The sequence below is a fragment of the Rattus norvegicus genome, chromosome 2 (genome assembly GCF_021556685.1).
Source record: "Rattus norvegicus strain SHRSP/BbbUtx chromosome 2, alternate assembly SHRSP_T2T, whole genome shotgun sequence".
NCBI classification, from domain to species: domain Eukaryota; kingdom Metazoa; phylum Chordata; class Mammalia; order Rodentia; family Muridae; genus Rattus; species Rattus norvegicus.
In genome coordinates this window covers 186,709,873-186,726,639 of record NC_141535.1, presented here as the reverse complement: position 1 = coordinate 186,726,639, position 16,767 = coordinate 186,709,873, and the positions used below count along the sequence as shown (strand labels likewise).

General features: G+C 41.7%; 1 long non-coding RNA gene across 3 annotated transcripts in view; it reads right to left on the bottom strand.

Moving 5' to 3' along the window:
* LOC102553665 (uncharacterized) overlaps positions 1–16,172 on the bottom strand; it is a 50,151-nt gene extending 33,979 nt beyond the window's left edge. For 2 of the 3 annotated variants that reach the window (XR_015676605.1, XR_015676598.1), the window contains exons 1-3: positions 14,067–14,178; positions 10,760–10,894; positions 10,503–10,622 (exon numbers count right to left, since the gene is read on the bottom strand). This is a non-coding gene — a long non-coding RNA (uncharacterized LOC102553665). Of the gene's footprint in view, positions 1–10,502; positions 10,623–10,759; positions 10,895–14,066; positions 14,179–16,111 lie in introns of those variants that run through there. The other variant, XR_015676616.1, reaches the window with a different exon arrangement.
* Between the last annotated feature and the right edge of the window lie 595 nt (positions 16,173–16,767).

Genomic DNA, 16,767 nt, shown 5'->3' with positions numbered 1-16,767 from the left:
ATGAGCAAATACCTGCTCAGTCTTGGTGTTCAGTGCGTTGGATTTGTGTCCATGCACAGGGTTAGTGAATGGATGGTTATTCTGTTTCACTTTCTGAAGAGCCCCTGGGGTAGTTCCCATGGTGACCACCCTGTTTTACATTCCAGCCTTGATGTGTGTGACTCCATTTATTTGACATCAGTATCTATACTTGTTTGTTTTATGGCACCCATCCTTGTGGGCGCACTGTGACATCTCATTAGAGTCGTTCTCAGTTTCTTAATGGTTAGTGGTATTGAACCACTTTTCTCTTTTCTCATGTGCTTTTGGTGTTGGTTGTGTTTCTTCTTTGGAGAAAGATGTGTATGAGTCCTTTCACCAAAATCTTAAAATTTAATTATCTGCTGTTCATATTGTTGTGTTATGGGTGCTCTTTATATATGTTTGATATCAATCAATTCTTTATCAAATACATGATTTTCAAAGACCGTTGCTATCATGGTCATTGCCATTTCACTACAGTGAATAGTGCCCTTTAATTTAAAGAATGTTTTTAACCTGTATAAAATCCAACACATCTACATGTTCTTTTGTTGTATGTCTCTTCGGTGTTACATCTAGAAGCTGCTTTTGAAATGCAAAGGGCACATTTGGGCAAATAGTGTCTTGTTAGTCACAGACTGCATATGTATTGGTCATTCCCTATCTTTATCTAGTCGAGGTTTTAATATAGAAAAAGAGAGAGGGAGAAGGTACCTGAAGGAGTTTGGAGGAGGAGCTACAAAGAGTGAAAGAACTTTTACCAATATTTGAACCGTGTCCATCTCATGAGAAAGTGGAGGGACAGATGATGTCCACATGTCACTGACGTCACAATTTCTGTTACCGTTGAATAGGTGGATCGGTCTCATGGGAACATGGTGATGTCAGCAGTCATGGGAAGGCCGTGTGGTGCATTTTAGAAAATGAGAGTATGCAGTACTATATGCAAATGTGGTATAAACACTAGATAAAGTAGCATTATTACTATGCTTGTTGAGAATAAGTACTGGACCTAAGAGGGAAGTCGCAGATATAGAAATGTACCGCAGCTCTTCTTTGCTGAGGAGAATAATCGGCACAGAAAGCCATTTCAGCAAATCGTGAAGCTCTCACTTCATGATCCAGAGAGATGAGGCCATTGTCCCCAGTGTGGACCATTTTGGTTTGCAGTGCACAAAGCTCCCCATAGAGGGGACTGTGTCTACTGCTGGTGCCCGACATTATTTGCCCTGCGAAAGCAGCACACATTCCTCTGTGCACCCAAGGGAGGAAGCCTTTTCCTCTAGGTGTTAATGATGAAGGCATTTTTCCCCCCTTGGCATCCTTCTCTGAGGACTTGAGGAATTACGTCTCTGACCTCCACTAGAGGGCACTTGCTCCTGATCTGCATTGAGTTCCGGGAAAATCAAAGCCAACCAGAAGCGTGTTTCTTCTGGCAGCTGGGAGAGGAGGTGAGGAGTAGGAGACACCCTGTTCCCTGGGTCTCTTTACTCTCCCGAATCCCCTTCTTCGCTCTGCTATTCCCCACAGCTTCTTCCAAGAAGCTGATCTTTCAGAAGATGAAAGCGGTGCCCGCCTTTGTGAGCAGGAGCTGTGGTGCACGGCGCAGCTTGAAGCTTGTGGTGGTTCGCACACTCACCCCGGAGGGCTTATGAGAAGGCCCCCTTAGAATACACAGGAGAAAAAAAAAGCAGAAAGCCAAGACGTGAAGGTTTATGAGGAGAAGGGTCCATTAAGAGAAGGAAATTAGACACCAAACAAGTGGAATATTTAAAACACAAGAGCACGCTGAGCCCAGCAATCAAGTCTCCATGACTCTGGCTGGAGAAGTCTCTTAGTAACTTATGTTCTTGCTCTGCAAACTTGTTGTGGGTGCCTTGCAAATGTTCCTCTCTTGTTTCATTCCCTGTCTCCAGGAGGAAGGTCAGGTTGCTTAGAGGATGGCCTAGATAGAGAAGCAGGCTCCGGTGTCTGCTGTTAGCCTGAGGTAACAGGGAAGCAACCCTGAAAGCAGTGGACAGATTTCCCCTTGGGACATATGGAGAAGTCCGAGATCCTTCAGGCACCTTAGGATCGTGCCACCGGCAGAGATCAGCAGATGAGTGGATCTTGAAAAGGAGGTGACCCCGAGATTGTGTTGGGTTCCTTTGAGAAAATGATGCTGCAGAAATCCTTCTCCACTGGGGCGTTGTCCCTCGGTGTTGGGAGGACGCCCTGTTGCACACCACTACCCTAACCAGGTTCATTCCTCACTGCACCCCAGTGTGCAGCTCTCTTCCCTGTCTCCACCCTCCCTTCTAGTCTGTGATTTCTGCTGCCAAAAATGTCTTGAAACACTGATTCTACCAGAAGTAAAAAAAGCAAGTCATTTCAGTCCTGTGTGTGAGCTTCTGTGTGGCCATATCTGATGCTTGGGGTTATTTAATTAGTGTTTTTAAGTGGCACACAATGTAATGGGTTTTACTATGGTATTTCCATACACGCCATTATACTCTGTTCTAGTCCATCTCTCCTCACTGTCTTCTCCATCGTCCTTGCCCCTTATTACTGGTTTCATTCCTTCCCCAAATAGTCCTCTTTTCTGTCCTTCCTGTCATATGTATTCCATGAGCATTCTACCTTCTGTATGCTTCCTTAACAGCTCAGCACACACACACACACACACACGCACGTGCACACACACACACATGCATATGCATATGTGTGCGCATCACATTTTTTTATGGTTGAGTTCTGTTGTGATATGTACATTTTTTTATCCATCCATACATTGATGGGCAGCGAGGCTGGTCCTGTCCTATTTTTCAGTTCTTGTAAACCGCACGGTGAAGAAGACCATGCATGTGTGTTTGTGGTATGCCAACTGAGAGTACTTTAGCTACACAACGAGGAGTGGTATATGGCCAGGTTTTTACAGTAGTTTTAAGTTTTAGCTTTCCAATGAACGTCCACACTCACTCCCGTGGTTAGTGGCAGCATCAGTTTGCAGTCCCATCAGCACCGTTCTGGGCTTCTTCCCCTACATCCTTATTCACCATTTGTTGTTGTTTGCTTGTTTGGTGATCACCTTTATGATTGGCGTGGAATTCTGAGATGTGCCACGGACCACTCGGAGGACACCGTGGGAGAAGCAGGGCTCTGGTACTCAGGAAGGCACAGGTTCGACGCAATGACAGACACAGCACACTCAGGGTGGTTTGAATCTGCTGCAATTTTACTGAAATCTGCTTTGTGGTTATATACAACGTTTGAACAGGAGCTAATTTTTTGGTCCCTTGCCAGGGTACACTAAAACAATAACCAAGAAAAAGTTTAACAGTATACATGAAGTTCAGAACAGAAAGCAAGACAGGAAATAAATTATCCTGAGAATCAGACTGGTGACAGACGGTGGTCGTAAACCTCATTTACCTCAATCTCTAAATATCATCTCTCGGATAACAACAGGACAGCCAGCTGTAAGGAATCTTTAGTCTTTTACACTCTCTTAGCCAAAATTCATGTAATTGTCTTTTTAAAGATAGGAAAGTTCCTTTTGATAATAGGCAAGCACAGGGACGTGATCTGGCCAAGTGTTCTATAAAATTTAAAGAATAATATAATACTCTTTCCATCAATGTTAACCCATCTATCACCTTCTTCATCATATATCCCTGTGTAGGGCAATGGCTCCATAGTAGTCCTGTATCTACTCATGCTATCTTTACCTAAAGGAGGGGCCCACCACCTTCCTCTAGTTAAATAATGTTTTCTTCCATGTAACTACTTGATAGGAATTCCTAAATGTTTGGGTTTTTTTTTATAATTGACTGGACTTTCCCCTCTAATAGCTAGCCCCTTAATTCTTTCACTATCTAGGAGGTCTGGATTTTTCACAGTTAATTCTTCCTGCTGTAAGTTATTGATCACAACAGAGTTTCACTCTGTTTCTACTTAATTTTTTAGTGCTTTCAAAAGAGGCATGGTCCATAAAGACCAAATCAGGTCACGATGTTCCTGTTAATAGAAAAAGAAACAAAAGAGCCGATATGTAACTCCCGATCATACTGATTCGAATGAGCTAGGCAGAGAGTCGAGCAGGAAGTGGCCAAGTGTCTCCAGGAGACCAAGTTCTGAGGAACATGTATCTCTGGCCTGCTGACCACGATTGTTTCATGTCAGACAGGCTCCAATGGAGCTGGCACAGCAGAGATGGAATTTCCCAAACAGTTTAACTTGCATTTTCCTGACTGATATGGTTGTTGTACACTTTCTCAAATACTGGCCATTAGTAGTTCTTTTTTTTTTTTTTTTTTGTTCTTTTTTTCGGAGCTGGGGACCCAACCCAGGGCCTTGCACTTCCTAGGCAAGCGCTCTACCACTGAGCTAAATCCCCAACCCCTAGTAGTTCTTCTTTTGAGAGTGGTCCACTGAGTTCATTATCCCATATGTCGACTGGATGTTTTCTTACAGCTTTTGTAGTCCTTTGTATATCCTACCCATTAGTCCTCTGTTTGTGTGTGACTGGCAACATTTTCTCCCTTTATGTAGGCTGTTTCTCTGCTTCCTTAGCTGTGCAGAAAAGCTTTTACAATTGTTGTGGTCCTGTCTGTCAGTCGGGGTTACACCTTGAGCTCTTAGAGTCCTTATTTTACAAAGTCCTTGCCTGTACCTGTATCTTTCAGTTCTCTAACCTGTGTTTGCCCCTAGAGCTTTCAAAGTTTCCAGTCTTGCATTGAGTCATCTGATACATTTTAAACTGATTTTCATACAGGGGTGAGAGATATGGATCTAGCATCTACATGTACATATTTTCTCTTCCCAATGATGTTTGTTAAAAAAGCTGCCTTTTTCCCCCCTGATGTTCTTGGCATAGTTATCACACTATGGCCGTGTGGTTTTGGTTGTAGGTCTTGGGAGGCAGAGCCAGACAGACCTCGGAGTCTGAGGCAAGCCTGGCCTACAGAGCGAGTTCCAGGATAGCCAGGACTATAAAAACAAACAAACAAACAAACAAAAAAAAAACCAAAAAAACCAAAAAACCTGTCTTGAAAACAAAACAATAAAAAAAAAAAAACAACTAAAAAAATTTAAGGTCAAGTGTTGTGATGTCTCTCCCACTGCTCCTGCTACTCAGGAAGCTGTGGCGATTCAGGGTCTGTGATTCATATAAACTTTAGGATTGTCTTTTCATTTCTGTGAAGAATATCATTGGGAAGTTGGTGGGAATTATGTTGAACCTGTAGATCACTTTGGTAATACAGTATTTTTACAATATTAGTTCTGCCATTCTCTGAGTGTAGGAGATCTCTCCAACTTATAGTTTCTTCTTCAGTTGCTTTTTCTGGATTCTTAAGGGTTTCATCTCCTTGGTTAGGGTTCTTCGTGGTGTTTTTCTGATGCTCTTGTGAGTGGTATTTTATTTTTCTGATTTCTTTCTTGGCAAGTTTATTATCATAGAATTTTTGTATATTGATTTGGTATCTTACTACTTTGTTGGAATGTGTATCAGGTCTAAAAGCTTTCTGGTAGAGTCTTTGGGGTCTTTTAAAGTATAGATCATGTTGCCTGTAAATATCACGTGATTCTCTTAAGTCCTTAAGTCTGTCTATCTAGTGTATGACATTTATAGGTTTGTACTTTTTTCCAAGACAGGCTAGCTACCACCCTGGCTGTTCTGAAATGTGCTCTGTAGACCAAGCTGGCCTCAAACTCAGAGACCTGCCTGTCTCTGCCACCCCAGTGCTGGGACTAAAGATCATGCCACCATACACAGCCTGATTTGCACATTTTAAACCAACCTCACATTACTGGGATGAAACCAACTTGGTCATGATGTTTGAGCCCTTAATATATTCTTGAATACGGTTTGTCTTTGCTGAGAACTTTTACATAAGGAAAATGATCTAGTTTCTTTCTTTGCCATGGCCTCACCCAGTTTTGGTACCAGGGCAGGGCTGGCTTTAGACTACGTTTGGTTGTTTGTTATCCCTTTACACTGCTGGGCAGTGTGAGAAATACTCACGTTAGGCCAGACTTAAGGTTTTGTAGAATTCAGCAGTAAATCTGTCCAGTCTTAGGGTTTTTTTTTTTTTTTTTTTTTTTTTTTTGGAGGAAAAGGGTTGGGATCTTTCAATTACTGCTTCAGTCTTATTGACTGTTTAGTGTCTGCTTAAGTTATTTCTATCTTCTCAGTTTAAAATTGGTGGATCTTGAAAATTGGGTGTGTGGTGGTACCAGGAGGCAGAGACAAGCAGATCTGTGAGTTCAAGGCCAGCCTTATCTACAGGATGAGTTCCAGGGCTATAAAAAGAACCCCACCCCCAATAAAAAAAAAAAGAAAATAAGATAAGATAAAATAAAATATGGATTGTATGAACTTGGTAATTTTATTCTTTTTTCAGCTTTTTGATATATATCTGTCAAAACTATTCCTTAGCAATCCTCTTGGTTTCATTGGAATCTGTCGTAACAGCCCCCTTTCATCTCCAATTCTGTTAATTTGGGTTTTCTCTCTCTTTCTTTTTGCTAATCTGGCTAAGGGTTTGTCAGTCTTGTTTCTCTTTCAAAGAATTAACTTTTAGTTTGATAGGCTCTACATGTTGTTTCTTGGGACTCCTTCAAGTATTTCTGTACTAGCCTTTATTTCTTAGCATCCACCTTTTCTTTCAGCTCTGCCTTGTTTTCCTAGGACCTGAGCTCTCTGTTGAGAGCTTTCTGATTGTTTCATGTGAGCCATCTCAGCTGTAAACTTCTGTCTTAGAGCTCCCCAAGCTTCATCCCCAAGCTTCTCACAAGTTCTGCTTTTTTTTTTGGTTCTTTTTTTTTTTCGGAGCTGGGGACCGAACCCAGGGCCTTGCGCTTCCTAGGCAAGCGCTCTACCACTGAGCTAAATCCCCAACCCCACAAGTTCTGCTTTTATTAGCATTGAATTCTGGGGCCTTTTCAACTCAATCTGGTTTCTTTAGTGACCTACTCTTTACTCGAGAGTTCTTGGATTTTGTGTACCTCCCATGGCTTCTTAGTTTTGATATGCTTTCTAGTTATACTGTACTATCTGCAAAGATCCAAGGGCTTATTTTTGTTTCTTTTCTATTAAGCCTTGCTTTGTGGTCTCTTCAGAGGTGGTTTCATGAGTGGCTGATGAGAACGTGTGTTCCTTAACTGTTGGATGAAATAACCTACATATGTCTGTTGAGGCTATGATCTGTGATTCAGTTGAAGTTTCTTCACTATTTTAAGTATGGATGAGGATTGGATATTGATACCATTCACTGTTATTGTTATTGCTCAGAATCTATCTGACCTTCACACCCATGGTTATGAAATTATGTGCCCCGTAGTTTGTACATGCATTTAAAGTCTTATATCTCCTGATTAATTGTTTCATTTATTAAATATGCTGTGGTCTTCTTTTTTAAGATTTATTTATTTATTTATTTTGTGTATGTGGATACACTGTAGCTGTCTTCAGACACACCAGAAGAGGGCATCGGATCCCATTACAGATGGTTGTGAGCCACCATGTGGTTGCTGGGAATTGAACTCAGGTCCTCTGGGGGAGAAGGCAGTGTTCTTAACTGCTGAGCCATCTCTCCAGCCTGCTGTGGTCTTCTTTATCATGTCTGATTAATTTTTATCTAAAATCTGGCTTATCAGATATCACAGTGGCAGAGCCAGCTTGTTTTTTACATTTGTGCACTTGATAGATTGACTTCCATCCTTTAATTCTAAGTCTATGAGACATGTTTCTCGGAGATAGAAGGCAGTTGTACTGTTCTGTTTTTGTTTTGTTTGTTTTTCAATGCCGTTACTCTGTTGTTGTTTTTAACGAAGTCAGTTACCCTGTATCTATAGTTATTGAGTTGAAATAACTTACAGGTAAAGTTATTATTGAGAGGCGTTACTACTTCATATAGTTTCAGTGGTTGTTATTTTGGCATAGATTACATACGTTCCTCCCTATGTCTCATATTAGTCCTGAGTTTTCTGGTTTACCACATTGGATATGACGGGTTACTTCCTACCTTCATTTTGCCTTTGCTTGTCTAATCTCTCCTTAAATTTATCCCTGTGCTCTCATTATTAAGGATTCTTTCCTCCTCTGGGCATACCATCCCTCTCAGTGTCTTCTGTAGCTTTGGGTTGGTGGCTGTAAATGGCCTTAGCTTGCTTGTCTTCAGATTTCTTTATTTCTTGGTCCACATTAAAGCATAGCTTTCCTGGGTATTGTAGGGAGCAGATGAAGTCCTGAGTGAACATGTACTGTTGACATGAGCGCAGCCATGTCAAGGACCCTTGGGCCTCAGACTCATGGGAATGACCAAGCCTTCCTCAGGTCAGGCTCGGGGAAATAGGAAAGTCTTCCATAGTCAGCATATGAACATCGACAGTGTGTGTAGCAGAACTGACGGTAGCTTCCCCATCCCGGTGTTTACAGCCTAAGACTGCTGCTCCTAGACAGATCCTCTACAGAGATCAGCTTCCTTCTTCCTGTGTAGATAATAAACCCACCTTCTCATTCATCTGTGTACAATTAACCCACTTCCTACCTCCTCCCTCACAGGTGTATAATAAACTCACTCAGTTTCTGGGCAACTGCTGGTGTCTCCATTGGAGTACACAGTCCATTCACGCCAGTTGTTCTGTACTTGTGCTTGCAAAATACCTAATCAGCTTCCTTTCTCATTAAAAATATGTAATAAATAAAAAAGTAAATGGCTCACTTCATCATTGAGTTGGAGTTTGTTGCTATTTTTTTCTTTTTTTCGGAGCTGGGGACCAAACTCAGGGCCTTGTGCTTTCTAGGCAAGCACTCTACCACTGAGCTAAATCCTCAACCCCTTGTTGCTATTTTTTTACAAGCGAATTCCTCCTCACACTGATTTCCTGTTGCATTAGTTACCTTCTTTGTTTCTATGATAGACAAAACATCAAAAGACAAAAACAAACAAACCGAAAAAGGGCTAATTTTGGCTTACAGTTTGTGGTTCTGTCCAACATGGTGGGACTACAATGGGAGACGTGGCCGCTGGTCTGTTCTCCTCGCAGGCAGGAAGCTGAGAGAGGAATGCCTGAGCCCTGCTTATCATCTTCTTCTTCTTCTTCTTCTTCTTCTTCTTCTTCTTCTTCTTCTTCTTCTTCTTCTTCTTCTTCTTCTTCTTCTTCTTCTTCTTCTTCTTCTTCTTCTATTCAAAACCTGAGTGCCACACACATCTAGGCTGAGTTTTCCAATGCTAGCTGTCTTAGGTAGGGTTTTACTGCTATAGACAGACACCATGACCAAGGCAACTCTTTTAAGGATAACATTTAATTGGGGCTGTCTTACAGATTCAGAGTTTCAGTCCATTATCACCAAGGTGGGAACATAGCAGGCATGGTTCAGGAGGAGCTGAGAGTTCCACATCTTCATCTGAAGGCTGCTAGGAGAAGACTGGCTTCCAGGCAGCTAGGATGAGGGTCTTAAAGCCCATTGACAGTGACACACCTATTTCAACAGGGCCACACCTAATAGTGTCACTCCCTAGCCCAAGCATACACAAACCATCACACTAGCTAATCCATTTGAAAAAATCTGTCATAGATGTGATCATGATTCATTCCTTTCTTTCTAGATCCTGTCAAGTTTGACAATCAGTATCAACCATCATACCTGTTGTGTTAATAACATCATAAACCAAACTTTCCCTATCCAAATTGCTGCATTATCTCAATTTGATTATGATTTATATAGGGATGACTAAGATTCCTTCTCTTCGGAAATAGCCAGGACAGAAACAAGAAAGAAAAAGCTTTAAACGAGATGATGTCCATTTGGATCCCAGTTCTGTCGCTTGTCTATGTGGCTTAGACAAGGCATGGCCTTTCTAAACTTGAACAGTACCTATATAACATGAAAATTATGTCTACTACACAGGATTTTCTTAAAGTTTGGAGGCAATGCATACAAATAGAGATGAGAACAGCACAGAGATGAGCATTCAATAACTTAGCCAGAAACAAGAGTAAGAACTGAGGGGGAGAAAGAGAGAGGGGGGGGATGACACATGCATGTGCACACACAGAGAGAGGAGGAGGGGGACAGGTGGAGGGAGAGAGAGAACATACACACACAGAGACACACACACAGAGAAAACACACACACACACAGAACACACACACACAGACACAGACAGAGACAGACAGAGACAGAGACAGAGGATAATGATGGCTCAGGAAGGTCCTTGAGTACTGGCTGTTTGGGAACTCGTCTTTCCATACTTCAGAAGTCTGATTTAGTCAACATAGCTCCCATGGTTATTTCAGTCCTTAGGATCTGAAGTAAGGCTGGCTGGCTTTCTCTGGAATCAGCCTAGTACTCACTCGCTGCCTAACATGAAGGTTATAAAGTGATCATTTACCATCATTCTCAATATAACTACACAAAGAGACAGTAACCTTAAGCTACAAACCATCAAATTCTCATTGAAGAAAATGTAGGCAATATGATATTGCAGACATACCTGTAATACATTGACAATAACTTGATAGCTTGCCAGTTAGGCATTTTCATATATTTGCTTTCTCTGTGTGAGACATTTTGCTGCTTGGCCGAGTATGAGGATTAGAATCAGGAATAGATGCTATGAAGAAGTCATGGAGGGGAAGTTAGTAGATTGCCATGTAGTGTGTTATCAATATGTCTAGGACTGAAAACTGCCCCTTGGGGACCTTTAAACAGTTCTACCAGGGAAGTGAAGATGTGGGAGGCAGGACCTACCTTGTGCGCTGAGCTGGTCTTGGTGGTCTTTGGGTTGGGCAAAATGGAAGATGTGTTCATTCATTGTCCTCAGGAAGGCCTACCCTAGGCAGTAAGGTTTCATTCGGATCACCTCTCTGGAGTGTGGCTGACTACCTGAAGAATTAAAAAGGCACACGGCTGTTTTTCAAGCATTTGTTTACTGAGAAAAGGAGACCAGGTTATGATAGGTATCATATGAGAGGCTTGACTCTCCTTCACTAAACACCAAAGAACAGACTGCAGAGAATGTGGACTGAGTGGTTGTGATGTGCCACATGTCTTGACGCAGTATAGAGTAAACAAGTCAGTCTAATTACAAAATAAGGGCCCCAATGGACCCAGTCAGAGAATGGAAGTCAATATATGGGCATGTTTATCTCTGGAATCAGAGAAATAAGGTGTCTCTGATATGGAGAGAAGCATTCAATGTCTGCTGGAAGTAGGGCCAGACATACCTGAGGTGTTTGTCGGTGTTAAGATTTGAACCAAAAATAGCCCCCAAAGGACTCATCCATTGATGGGCTCATAATCTGATGGGCTATTTTGCAAAGTGATAGAAACTAAAGAAGTGGGGCTTTAGTTGATTACAGACAATCCTAAAGGACTGGGCCATTGAGCTGGATTAATGGCTCAGTGGTTAAGAGCACTTAACTTCTTTTCCAGAGGTCCTGAGTTCAATTCCCAGCAATCACATGGTGGCTCACAACCATTTGCAATGGGATCTGATGCCCTCTTCTGCTGTGTCTGAACAGTGACATGTACTCATATACATAAAATAAATAAACCTTCAAAAAAAAAAAAGAAAAGGAAAAAGGACTGGATCATGTGGCTTCCAACACATTCTGATTCATATTCTCTCTCTGCCTCTCCTTCCCCTACCAAGCCACCATGAACTAAGCACAGCAGCCACACTTCACCGTTCTCTACAAAGGTGGTCTGCCTCACCAGAGTCACCGCCCAAATGGAGTCAAATAATCCTGGACTGAAACATCTGAAGTCAGGATCCCAAATAAGTCTTTCCCTCTCCCAATGAGCTTCTTTAGGTATTCTTTCAAAGGGCTAAAGGCTGGGTCAAATTAAGCCACCACTACCACCACCATGTTCTCTTGTTGTAGGGCCATTTATTGGCTCCTTCCAACTGGTGTTGGTCATGCTTGGCAGTTAAGGAGTATGGTCATGTGCATATTTAAGGCAGCGTGTGGAGAGAAATGCTTCATTGGATTATAAGAGGACAAAATATGACAATAAGAGGTTGAACCTTGATATTCTGTGTGGTGATTTGAATAGGAATGGCCCCCATAGACCCATGTGTTTGAATGCTTGGCCCATAGGAAGTGGCATTATTAGGAGGTGAGGCCTTGTTGGAGTAGGTGTGATCTTGTTAGAGGAAGTGTGTCACTGTGGGCATAGGCTTTGAGGCGTCTTATGCTCAAGCAAAGACTTCTGCTGCCTGCAGATCACAATGTAGAACTCTCAGCTCCTTCTCTAGCACCATGTTTCCCTGCATGCTGCCATGTTTCTCTCAATGATAATAATGGACTAAACCTCTGAAACTGTAAGCCAGCCCCAATTAAATGTTTTCTTTTATAACAGTTGCCTTGATCATGGTGTCTGTTCACAGCAATAGAAAGTGTAACTAAGACATTCTGGTCAAGAATTCTAAATGAGATAACATGTGACAAAAAGGATTTTTGGATCAAGTGGGCTTTTCATGGGCTGCTAGGGGAAACTGAGAAGTGAATTTCAGTAAAAGGCTGGACTTCATGCAGCCATAGAGGTCAACTGGAGGCTTCACCTTTTATTTTTCAGTATTGTAAGATCAGAGAATTTGAACACTTATCTAAGTTACTTTTCTACTGTTTTGAAGAGAAACTGCTAGGAACCATCTAGGAACAGCTAAAAACTAGTTTAATAATAACAGGAAAAGCATATTAATATCAGGAATCTTTCCTAAAATGACATTCTCCTCTGCCTTGCCTAAAGGAACAAACCAGTCATAGATTTTAATCCATGGTCAACCCATCTCAGGAAATATATATATATATATATATATATATATATATATATATATATATATATATATATATATGGCTGGGTATTAGCCCACCCTTTTGAGCACATTTCTACAGAACAACAAAGATGTACTGTCTTGCAGAGAAGCTGTATAGACAAATAGATGACTTCTTAGTTCTTAATGATGATCCTATAAGAATTCCTAAAATTATATTAGTAATTACTAAGCTCTTTTATAATAGGACTGCTATTAAGTTCTCTCTGATAATCAGAACTGCAATGAGTATTCTGCCAGTATTTTCTTCTGAGATAGCAAGAAAGCATCTACAACTTAGAGTACACTCCAAGAGGTTGTAAATTAGCAATTAACCAAAGGTCATAAAAAGAGAACTATCAATTTACTATAGGTGCAAGGAGAGAAGATAAAATATTGACTGGGTTTATCTATACAAAACATCACTAATACCTAGTCACAATAGTTATGGTTTTTAACTCTCCATGAACTTGTAAAGCTGGTGAATGTTTAGCCAGATAATTACTCCTAATGGATATGCATGTAAAGATTCTCTGTTGTAAACTTTTTATTCAATTTATGCTTTGAATTTATGTGTAAACTTGTGGTGAACTTTTTACCATGTGATCATGTATTCTAAAAGATGTATAAGTGCTGAGGATAGAGAGGAAAAAACTTTTTTAGACAGAACTAAACTCAAGAAAGACTTAGAAGTAAAGACAGGGAGAAAAAGCATTGGGAGTAAAGGCATGGAGAGTAAGAACATTCTGTGACATCAGAGCACGAAGAAAGAGCAAAATTAGAAGAAGCGAGCAGATAGAACTTTTTGGAGGAGAACTTTTATAAAAATTTTTTTGGAGAACTGAAGAACTTAGAAATAAAGGCTAAAATCATTTTTCAATGTGTCCCTTTTCTTCTTGAGACTTCAACTAGCAGACTGGGACTTAGAGCCTCATAGTTCCTGTAGAGATAGAACAAAGACTACTTTACTTAACCCCCACCCCCTGCTGTTTTACAATGAAGTGCCAAGTTATTTCTGGCCTCAAGGGAACTCAGGCAGGTCAGATACAGTAGCAAAGAGACTTAGACTTAAGGCAAGTGAACATTTTATTATTATACAGCATCCCTAAATGTCTCATAAGAGAAGTCTTCCCTCTCCACTGTCAGAACCAACAAGAAAGAAGAACCTCCAGGGCTGGCCCCTGGCAAGACACCATGGTCAAGACAACTTATAGAAAACAGCATTTAATTGTGGCTCACCATTCCCAAGGCTAATAGAGTCCATGGCCATCATTATGGGGAGCATGGCAGCAGCAGGTTGTCAGGCACAGTGCTGGAGTAGTAGCTTATGTATTGAGACAGCAAGAAGAGTGGGTATTAATTGGGAGTGGTGAGGATCTTTGTGACCTCAAAGCCCACCCCCAATGACACACCTCTTCCACACCTCCTAGTCCTTCCCACACTGTTTTACCAACTGGGGACTAAGCATTAAAATATATGAGCCCATGGGGCCATTCTTATTCAAACCATCACTTCTGTGCTATATAAATCTATACATGTTAATAACACATACCTAAAAACTCACTTCAAGTATCAAGACCAGAACCCCAATCCTAGCATAGCACTAGGAACCTGGGTTTTCCAAACCATTGACAATGAACAGCCACACAGCAAGGATGTGTGTTCTCCTTCATCCTCCACCCAGCCTTCCCTCAAGAAAAAAGTGGAGTATGCCTGGGAATCTGTGTGGTGTCAAACACCCTTGCCCACCATTCATACAGGAGTCTACTCTCTGGAGCCCCCAAGCGCCCTTTCAGCACACCTTGCTCCATGGCTCCTGTAGCTCACCAGCCTTGGTGTACCGCTCTGCTTCAGTTTCTATGCCTGATTTGACTTACTCTGTGCCGTCTATTGCTCTTGATTATGAAGATCTGCCCATCTGATATTCATTAGCATCTCAAGGTTCCCTCAAACTTCTGGCAGTCTCTGGTTTTCTGTTCTAATTTTCTCTTTCTTTCTTCCTTTTTTCTTTTAAGATTTATTTATTTGTTTTATGTAAATGAGTGCTATATTTGCATGTACATCTACAAGCCAGAAGGGGTATCAGATCCCATTAGAGATGACTGTGAGCCACCATGTGGTTGCTGGGAATTGAACTCAGGGCCTCTGGAAGAGCAGTCGGTGCTCTTAATGCTGAGGTGTCTCTACAACCCTCCTTTTTTTCCCTTTTTAAGGTACTTATAAAGATATTATTAATCAAGATTAAATTACAAATAGATAAATAGATGTTAACAAGAAAAAGGATGGAGAATAAATGTAAAACTAGGTCCTACAGAATTCAAGTTCTTGGTTACCTTGCTGGGCCCAGTGAAACACAAGAACCCATTAACTACCCAAGTCACAGAGGTCATGTGGCAATAACAAGTGTAACAACCAAGTCTTCTGAAGCCAGAAAGGATTCATGATAGTCTTTGAAACCAAAATCCTTTCTGCATCTATTGACCTTCACCCTAGAGCCTACTATATCACTTGTCGAAGGTCAACTGAGGCAGTTCCCCAGTGGGAAGTTCCAGATGCTGTGCTGCCCTGCCGCTTAGTAGGAGTGAGTTATTCTGGTTTCCTAATAAGCAAAGGCCTCTGCCCCACAATGGGTTGTGGGTAGGGTCACTTTTGACTTCCAGGTCTCCTGTTGTTGATGGCGGTCTGAGTCCTGTGATTTCAGGTTCAGCACTTCCTTGATCAATCCTTAGAACCTTATCCTGTTCCTCCACTCTCCTTCTTTACCAAGGTGTGATTGGAGGGAGTTTCGGACCTTCCTAAGCCTTATGGTCCTCAATTCTAAAAGGAGCTGCACCTATGTCATGGTTTTGATGTGAAGGGTGAAAAAAGAAAGGGTCACTGGCAAATGAGAGGCAACTGATAACCGTGGTCCCCTCCTCCCTCCCTCTCCTCTGCCCTTCCTCCTCCCTCGCCCCCTCCTCTTCTTCTATCCTCTCCTACAGTATTTAGTATTTCTAGACCTGTTAAATCTGGTGTTATACTTATTTCACGTATGTTTTTTTTTTGTTCTGAAGAAACCACGTCTTTCCATTCCTTAAGGGTGTCCTCTCTCCCAAGTCCAGATTCTTGTGTGTTGGGCACAGCACGAGCTCTGAATGCTGTGACCAGTAGAGGACAGCATGGTGGCCAATGAACCCTGTAGCCCTTCTGAGGTCCATGTAGCAATCAGATAAAGCCACGACCAAGACTGTCTTTCCAAGGACCCTGTTCTAGCTACTTTACATACCTCTTTATTTTATTTTTACCTTGGACATTATGAAGATGGTAGAATTTGGTTAAGCCAGAATGAGCCCACATTCTGGAATTAGAATTCTATATGTTTACCACGTTGCTAACTCATGCATACAGAGCTACAGTTGACAAAGATCAACTGACAGTCATTAGCTGTGAAGCTTTCTTCCAAATTTAGTTCATTCTCTCCTGGAAGGGGGTGTGGGGGGGTTCATAAGAAGACTCTATAAGACTTCATAAAGAAGCCAAAGAAACTTCTTTTTTTTATTGGATATTTTATTTATTTACATTTCAAATGTTATCCTCTTTCCCAGTTTCCCCTCCAGAAACCCCCTATACCATCCCCCTCCGCCTGCTTCTATGAGGGTGTTCCCCCACCCATCTACCCACTCATGCCTCCCTGCCCTAGCATTCCTCTACACTGGGGCATCGAGCTCAGGAAGTTACAGGAACTTATTAGACTCAAATGTCCCAACAGGACATTTGTAAGCCCTCTCTCTCCCTAAGGTTATAAGAATGCAGTAGCTGGGGTTGGAGATTTAGCTCAGTGGTAGAGCACTTGCCTAGCAAGCACAGGGCCCTGGGTTCGGTCCTCAGCTCCAAAAAAAAAAAAAAAAAAAAAAAAGAATGCAGTAGCTAGTGGTGTGGTGAAGAAGTCTTGCCCTGGGAA